At 36.0% G+C, this 9852-nt stretch overlaps 1 long non-coding RNA gene across 1 annotated transcript; it reads left to right on the top strand.

Annotated features, from left to right (window-relative positions):
* The first annotated feature begins 6569 nt into the window (after positions 1 to 6569).
* Positions 6570 to 8491, top strand: LOC133823218 (uncharacterized). Its single transcript, XR_009888189.1, has 3 exons — positions 6570 to 7228; positions 7436 to 7486; positions 8096 to 8491. It is a non-coding gene; the product is annotated as an uncharacterized LOC133823218 (long non-coding RNA).
* The last annotated feature ends 1361 nt before the right edge of the window (positions 8492 to 9852 follow it).

Below are 9852 nucleotides of genomic sequence, written 5' to 3'. Positions count from 1 at the left end.
GGAACCTGCTACCTCATCCATCTGATCTCTTCCTCTTGCCTCTGTAGTCTCGTTTGCATGTCTGCAAACATCAGCTGCCAGTTCTGAGGGGCAGGTGGAGGGGTTTGGCCCTGGTTATCATCCCCGACCTCGATATTAGCACCACCTAGTTTGATTGACCGCCTTGGATGCATAACTTCCAAGTACGTCTGCAATCAATTACTCGACTCATCAGGCATGATAACAGTATCCATAAACCGTCTCACGGTCAAAACCACAATCATGGCATTCACATGCAACAATAACGCTAACAAGCATTTTTATGACATTCATGTAGCAATCAAGAAGGCCCTGCTCTAACTATATATATATCATGCACTCTATTCTATCATGCAAATAAGGCATATAATTCAAATAAGACATTAACCAGGTATTCAACCTATTACCCACCGAATAGTGAGTCGAGCTTGTCTTTAGTAGTGAGCATACATGTCTGGTCGATCTTCAGGAACATAAATCTTTGGCAACTCTGATACCAAGTTGTAACGTCTTACTTGTAACGACCCCAAATTCGCTAATGAGGCTTAAGGGCCTTGATTAGTGTGCTGGGAGGGCATAATTGGGTTAAATGTGATTTGCATGATTTTATTGATTTAAAAACATAATTATATGATTAATAATGCTTGTATGATTATATTGATGTTAATGTGATATATATATGGTATTTGTGAGAACCACATTATTATGTGGGTAGGTTCGCAGAGCACGACTCGAGGCGATCCTAGGGCCAGATAGCAGGAAGAGTCACAACGGGGTTTAACAGTAGACTTTGGATAAGTCAGGGGTATTTTAGGTATCAGGTAGTTATTTAGACTATCGGTTATGAAAAATAAATATATGGAGATATATTTGAGGTTAGGAAGTCAAAGCGAGAATATTGGGGAATTTTACCGTTTTACCCTCGGAGACGTTTCCGGCACCCGAGCCTCGGGATTGACTTAACGGGATAAGGATAGGCTAAAATTAAAGGAAAATAGTAGAACAAAAATTAAATTGACTTTTCTTTCTCAGCCTATTCTCTCTCTTCTCTCTCAAGGAAAAACACAAGCTAACACAGAGAAATTTGGAGGATTTGAGCTGGAATTTCAGCTGGAATTCAGTGAATTGAAGAGAGGATTTTGAGGTTTAACTCAAGGATTACCCAAGCAATTTAACCACTACTAAGGTAAGCAGTGATTCCTTTCTTTTTGGTTAGAAAATTCTGAGTTCTAGCTGGGTGTTGAGATGGTTGCAATTTTGATGTTTAAGGTTGAATTTAAGCTAGAAGCTTGGGATTTAGCTGGGAACTTACTTGGATTCAGCTTAGAGAAGGAGTTCAGCTAGAGAGGTAAGCTATAATTCATGATTTAGAAGCTTAAATTCGAGTTTTGCATGGCTGGTTGGGTGTTTTGAAGTTCTTGAGTTTCAGGAATTGAAAAGAGATTTTAAGGTGTGTTAGGCTAGTTTTTTTGTTGAATTATGCTGCTAAAGTCATCTTAAAAGTGTTGGGAGTGGTTGTTATTGGAATAGGGAGCTTTGGGATGATTTTGGGTAAGGTTAAAGGGTTGGAAATGGTGGAATTTCTGGGCTCGAAGGGAAGGGCCGCGGCTCTGTTCTAGAGTGCTGCGGCCCTAGGATGAAGATGAGCCAGGAGGGCTCGCCCAGGGGTGAGCGCCGCGGTGCCCAAAGCAAGGGTCGCGGCGCGTGTCTTCTTCCAGGGAGGCCTTAGGTTATGCTTTAGGGTAGGGCCACGGCTAGGCTTCAAGGGTCGCAGCCCTTAGATGCATACTTGAACGTTTAGGGTGTTTAAGCACGGGAATCTAGCCTAGAGTGCTCGGGATCGATTTCACCACTGTGCTTGGTGGAATTTGGTTTCCCAGAAGTTATTTTTGTATCTGGAAACCCTTATCTGAATATTAATGGAACCCTATATCTTGGTTATGACTAGGTGTTAAGGCTCGGGCTCGGGAACGGATCGTGCTTGAGAAGCGTTGCTCATAATCAGTAACCGCAAAGATCAAAGGTATGAAAACTGCACCTGGTTGTATATCTGTAATGGGACTAAGGGCTCCCTATTGTGTATGCTTGAAAGGATGGTATTATGCCATGCAAACTAATCAATGAACCAACGGCCTAAGAGTGCCAAGGGTTACACTAGCACACAGGGCGCGGCTTGGCCACTGGTTGCCGAGGACAGCTTAATATGCACTGAGCTCGGTTTAAGCAGGCCAGAGTCAGTGGGGTAAATAGAGGGTGCGGCCTAAGTTGTCGGCCTTGATTATTATGTGTTATGATATTATGAGACTTGAGTGTTATAAGTGATTAATTGCATCCTTGATTCTGAATATATGCTGAATGGTTAATGTGGATTATTTGATGAAAGACTATGCTTAGTGAATTTACTATTTGTTATTATTGCTTGTGTTGCACATTATGTTTTCTTGATGGGCCTTGGCTCATGGGTGCTACATGGTGCAGGTAAAGGCAAGGGCAAACTCGATCAGCCCTGATTTGGAGAGCTTTGCGAGCGGAATGTACATGACCAGCTGCTCAGCCTTCACGGTTGAGGTTTTAAGCAGGGACGCGAGACCCAGTAATGTTCATTTTGCCTTAGTATGGCTCACAGTTGTCTGTATTTTGGAGAATCTCTAATTCAACTTTTAAACTCTGTTTCTTATGGGATCCCATGTATATAACTATTCAATTATATAAAGTGAAACTTTTGAGACCAAAACCCTTTTTAACCATAGCTCATACATGTTTAGTGACGCGTTTTTAAATTAATGACTTGATTAGCAAGTCTTGCACCTTTAAAAGTACACAGTGTAACGGTCTTGGCTATCCAAGGCGTTACATTACTAATCCAGGAAAATTACACTATTTGTTTAAAATAATGCTTAACCCGTTAAGCGAGTCATTTGGATTCAAAAGTGTAATTAAAATTAAATAACGGTTCAGGTACTAAAATTTTTGGTCAAAAGGTATAAACTTTTCATTACAACTTTAAATATTTATAAGGGATCCCAAAAAGGTTTATCAAGATATAATTACATTCAATTGTACAAAATAGTCGGCCTAAGCGACAAAATTGTACTTTTATACTCTTAGTCCCACGAAATATCTCGACTGTGGCAGTCGAGCAAGCCGAACGTGTACACGCCGCTATAAAGTTCTCCAATTCATGGTTGGTCAACATTTCCCTTGCCTTTACCTGCACCATAGAGCACTTGCGAGCCAAGGCCTAGCAAGAAAACCCCACATGGCATAATAAATATCCAATTAATCATAAGCAATAAACAACATACTTCATAGATAATAAATGCATTCATTCCAATCAAACAAATTATAAACACAATTCAAAATTTGAAAATATGCTCATTTCAAACACAAAAACCATTTACACGGCCCAACCAAGCAGCCTTGCCGAACAACCCAACCGAGCGAGGTGTGCCTTCAGGCACCAAGCTTACGGTCCATGCCGGGCGAGTGGGTACTGTACCCTTAACTTGACCCCGCCTTCACCGCCCACATTCCGCACGATTGCCGAATATAGATCGTACCAATCATCCACATACAAAGAAATGCTAATATGCATAGCAAAGAACCTACTATGTGCATATGCCAGTATTCTTACTTGGATTTCAGAAATAGCGGCAAAACGACCCATGTATGACCCCGTTCGAGCATCCTTAGCCAAACCTAAACAAAACTAATCAAAATTGATTAACATCAATCTTAGTTAAAAATTACAAATCCAAAATAATCACATCTAAAATTGGCGTAGGTTCTAGAGATTTTCACAAGCTTTCCAACCATATAAAGAACGTCCAAATCCGACATCAAGGTCAAAAGTTATGGTCTAAATACGAAACCCAAAAAATCATGATCTATAACAGGGTTGGCGTCTCGGCACCTAAAGAAGGTCCATTTTGAGCTGTGACACCTTTCCAAAGGGCCCCGACACCACTGAAGTCAGAGAGAATTTCAGAGCCTAAATGAGATGCAATTGCGCCGCAGCGCCTTTGTGAAAAAACCTAGAAATTTCTTCATTTTCTTGCAATTTATGAACTCAAAACTCCACCAAATGACCCAAAATCGATCCCAATTCACAGAAAACTCACAACTCATACCCCAAAGCATCATATATATATGTGTGTGTTACACAACATCAAAATAGCTGAAACACCTCCAATTTCCTCTTAAAACTACCAACTACAAATTTAAAGTTGTAAACCCAGTTTTGCCCCAATCCGATAATTGAACTCAAATTCTCAGTATTGAATCCAATTCAAGTCTCAATTAAACTCCTAAAAATATTTCCACACCCATCTAACTCATTTATGTAACCCAAACACTTCAATTTGGGATTGAGTACCAAAATTCTCAAATTCCCAAAATCTCATGAAGAACAACAAAGAAAAACCTCAAATATTGCTTACCTTGCTCTAGATTTCGAAATTCCTTAGCTTGAGAAGGGCTTGCTAGTTGGTAATCTCCTTTATTGCAGCCAAATCCTTTTTCCCAATTCCTCAAATCCACAAGCTTGGTCCTAAGGGTCGACCATGGTGAAGAAAAAAGAACATACTAGGGCATTAGGAGATAGAGACCCTTACACATGAATAGAAGAATCCAGACACACCCATTAGCTTTCCACTACTTTCCAAGCCAAAAGACTGAAATACCTTTCCCCATTACTCCTTCCTTAACACCTCTCAAAGGCACAATGGTCATTTACCTATAATCCTTACTAAACCTCAAATTTCATTACTAATCATCATATTAACCCACTAATCCATCAAACACAAATATTTCCCCCAATTAATTTTGCTTTATCAATAGTCCCAAAATATTGAAATTCCCAAAATACCCCTAGGCTCACTCTAAGTTGGGCATTTATCCTCGTTTTGACTTTTCTGCTTAATCGCTTGAATGGATCCACTCATGCTTAAAATCACAAATATATCGACATAATAATGTGGTATCAACCACATAGCACATAATAATCACAAATATACCATCAATAAGTCAAAATTACAAAAATGTCCATTTTCTAACATAAGTGGATCTTTAAACACATTTAATAAACATAATCATGCATACTCAATCATATAATAATATAAATCAATTAGTTAACATGATTATCCCACGTGTCCTCCCAGCACGCTAATCAAAGCACTAAATCATATTAGGAGTTTCGGGATGCTATACAATCGTCGGAGCCGAACGCCCTAGCCGGTAGCACTAGCCAAGCTAAGTCAATAGGAGTCCTACTTTGTCGCCAGGGGTGCTCACCTGTCGTTAGGGGTACTCGCCGCTCGCTGGTGGCCCTCGCTACCCAAGCCTTCTCCTACATCAGGGCGCGCCTTCAACCTTTAAATGAACAGGACACGTTGATTACCATAATTGGTGAGACAGAAACCTGCCTTCATCCATGTGTGCCGAAAATTAGCCTGATCGTGAAACAAGTTTCCAGAGTCAGCTTTTCCCATCTCCACGACTATAAATAGTGCAAATCGAAATGTAACAAAGGTCGAAAAACAAGTAACTGTTCATTTTCAGAGAGAGCTCTTAGTCTCTATTACTGTAACTATCCCAAGAGCAAGATCAAACTTGGTGTACTTGTTCTTGATTGTTCAAAGTTCATCACAAATAATATTGATTAAAGTGGACGCATGTCATCTTTTCTAGGTCGAACCACTATAAATCTTTCTCTTTCATTTATTATCGCATTTATTTCTCTTTTCTTTGGCTCACAGTTCACAATTGGGATTCCGCTTTTGGATTTACACACAAAACGACTCTTCATTCATTGATCTGTGCAAGTTGACGAAAAAATTAGTCAACGATTTTAATTATTATTTTTTTTATCATTTTAAAATCTATTTTTAATCATTTTATAAATTGGACCAATGAAAATATTACACATGGCAAGATATATTTTTCAAATTATTTAATTAATTACATACAATTGATGGTAGTTTGGTCATATTGATAAAATTTGTTGACCGAATTTGAGCTGAGGATACCAAAGTATGTACTATTTCAAATTATAATGTATCTAATGATCATTATTAAATCAATAGGTTATTGGATATTTTGGTAATTTTGGCCTATTAGGGCAATTTGGTAATTTAATACTCTTGAGGGTATATTTTTGTAATTTTATGAAATTACGTATTGTGTGATTATATGAATGTGTTTATGTGATATTAGTATCTATGTACGATATTTTATGTTGGAAAATACTTAGGGTGTTCGAGTTATGTACAAAAAGTGATGAATCATGATTTCCTTCAAGTGTCAAGGGCTTTATTGTCAAGAATTGTTGAAATAATGGTCATAATAGAATAAGCATGACTTATGAGGAATAAGTTAATTTTGGATTATGAAAACTAATAGTTTAGTGGACAATTACTAAAAAGAGTTTAATGAAATTGTTGGAATAGCTTAGATCAAGGGTAAGATGGTAATTTGACGATAGTGGGTTATTATAAATAGAAAGTGAGAGACTAGGATTAGGGTTACAATCACAATTTGAAATTGGTGGTTGCTCTACACATGATCGAAGGAGAGAACTCTCTCTCTCTAGACTAGGGTTCAAGATCTAAGGAAGAAGAAGAATGAGGATTTCTTCAATACATATGGATCACTAACACACTTGTATGAGGGCTTGTTTAGGACGTATTGGGAGAAGATTTTCATGTCTTTGGTTGCTATACATGATCTTGGAAAGACCTTTTCACACTTTTAAAGTTTCTTTGATTGTTCTTGAAACTTTGGGTTATGTCAATGGTGGTTTTGTTTAGAAAGCATGATAGGTTAGAATAATTGGTTTTATATGCATGTTAGTGACTATGATATTATTTAACAATGGTTGGAAACATGTTAGGAATGAATTAATGATGATATAAGGTTTGATTTTGTGATATATGTTCATAGATTGAGAAAGAAGAAGATTTTATTGCATAAGATTTGTTAAGGTTATGGAGTTAGGGGCTGCTTACAAATTTTTGGTATTTTATTTATCTCTAAGATTTGTATGATTTTATAGAGGGATTCAAGACAGGAAAAACCAAAAAAGAATTGTCTAAATCAGATTAAAATTGAGGAAGTTATGGCAAAACAAAATTGGTCGCTACAGTCACAACAATAGCTGGGACATGCCGCCTCCACATGGTAGGCGTCATGTCACCTCACCTCTATTTTGGAGGTAAATTTTATGCATTTAAATGTCGTTTTGAGTGAGGTTCGTTTGGGGACTTCCTCCCTGACTTCTTGGGGACATTTTTAGGACTTTTAACACCTTTCTAAGGACACTATAAGGTTGATTGGATCTTAGGAAGTGTTAGATTTGATTCACGGCCTTTGGTTTAAGTTATGAGTCCTAAAAGATATATGTTGTTTGTTTTGAAATTAGGACTCGACAAGGCACTTGAAGCGAGGTGATTGCGTCGCTGCTAGACTTGAGGTAAGAAGAGTTGACACCTGCACACAGAGTGTACGCTCAACGTACTTAAGTAAGATAACAGAAGTATGATTGTATCATTTATGCCATACTATGTTAAGTGTTATGAATGTTTTGCATAATTATGCTATGTATGATTATGATATGTGTGAATATGTTGTATGTTTGCGTGTCATGCTTATGATATGAAAATGCATGTTTACGTTACAATAAATTGCATGCTGACGATAACTTGTGCTCGATTGCACACTGGCCAAAACGACATCCGTTAAGGGCTAGAACGACATCGGTAATACGTATCATGATTATATTGTGATATGTTATGATTATGATATGTTGAATTATGCCATATGCTATGATATGTTGAATTATGCTATAAGTATGATATGATACAATATGAATTATAGTTGAACTCTATAATGTAAATGTATAGATTATGAATAGTATATGATTTGAGTTGTGATAGAGTTGTAATTTTATTTATCAATCAAATTATCTAATTGTAATTTCTTACTTAAAGTTGTATCTTGGTTTCATATTTCCATTGGAATATATAATATTCTCTAACAAACATGCCACCAATGGAATGAGTTCAAATGGATGTTGATGCAGGTCTTGATCATAAGGAACGTGGCACGTTCGTCGGGGTAGTTATTAAGGATCATATGGTAGTCTTTGTGCAACGAAACATACTCAATCAAGCCCTGTTTTGGAGGCGGAACTTCAAGCGATGTCCATAGGTTTGTGATTGGCTTCTTTGTGTGGTTTTTCACATATTCAGCTTTATTCAGACTTGTTACTAGCAGTGCAAGCAGTCACTGATCCAGAGGATCAGTATAGTCCTATGGGCTATGAAGTTTTAGATGTTGAGGAGTATCTCCAAAAGCCCTCTAATTTTACTTTGAATCATATGTATAGGACAACTGCCCATCATTTGGTGTCTTTAATTTTTCTTCCCTGAATGCTTTTGTTTGGCATGATGGCTTTTTTTTCCTTTGTGGTTAAAAAATATTGTATTGGTGGACAATGATTACTAATTCAACCTTTTACCACTTTGAAAAGAAAAAAAAAAGCAATCTTGAGTGGCACATCCTCCTCGTTGCTAATTTTAATGATAATAAATAAATTGGCATCTCTTAAGTGGCGAGATATAGAATGGACAAAGTAAATAGAGAAGGATATTTGAATGATTTTAAAAAAGAAAATTTTCGATAAGAATTTTTTTTTATTTTAAACAATTTTCAATATAATAAAATTAATTCCCATAATTGACAATTTCAAACTCCCATAAATATATAAATATTTATGTATATATATATATATTAAAAAAATAATTTAATCACAATAAATTGAAATGAAGACAACAGAAAAACAAAGGTATCATTTCTATCCAAATATCTTATTGTACCAATAAATATTTCATATTTACAAAAGAAATGTTAAATAAGACATAAGAGTTTAAAGGGTTCAAACCAATAAATTTTATAAATAAAATAATGGAATATTTCATACTACTATTTGATTTTTTTTTTTTTTTAAATATACTACTATTTGATCATTATTACACATCTGTGTAAGGAATTTTTATTTATAGTTATGGGTAGGAGCATTACTTTTGTCCCTACCGTAAGGACATTTTCTAGTTTTGGTACTTAGAGAAATTATAAGTCAATTTTTTTATATGACATCGTACATAATAGTTATAGTAGGCATCACGCTAATTTTCAAAAACATTCTGAATAATTTACAGTGTCGAAATCAGGGTTCAAATAGTCTGTTTTCCACTCATATAAAAAAAATCAGCTACACATGCTACTGACTGTTTAAATTATGATTTCGGTACCATATATTATTCAGAATTTTCAAAAAATTGACAGGAAGATTGTTATAACTATAATGTATGTCATCATGCAAAAAAAATTTGAGTTATAATTTCTTTTAAGTGCCGAGAATAGAAAACACTCTTACAATATGAGCGAAAGTGATATCTCTACCTACAAAAATTATGTTAGTTATAAACCTTTTTTGATTTATTATATAATGTAATGTATTCCCACTTTTTGTTAGTTTTAATATATTATTAATTATTTTTATTTTATTTTTTCTTAATTAAAGGAGAAAATTATACACATTTTCATTATTTATTTCCTTGTTGGTCTTTCCCTTTTCAACCCATGATCCTTGATTTGTTATTGTCATTTATTTGTATTTGATATGATTAAAGGACACACTTTAAATAAGGGGTTAATTTTCATCCCCAATCGTCATCTACCATGGAAAAGTTGCCCTTAACGGTGACTATACCACCTAGAAGCCCAATCAAGTCAATGAAGATGCCAAGGTAAGCGTAGCTCGCTAGCCACGTAGGA

This window comes from Humulus lupulus, chromosome 3 (assembly GCF_963169125.1).
Source record: "Humulus lupulus chromosome 3, drHumLupu1.1, whole genome shotgun sequence".
Classification (NCBI taxonomy): Eukaryota; Viridiplantae; Streptophyta; class Magnoliopsida; order Rosales; family Cannabaceae; genus Humulus; species Humulus lupulus.
The sequence above is the reverse complement of the archived record's forward strand: the minus strand, read 5'-3'. Positions and strand labels throughout refer to the sequence as shown.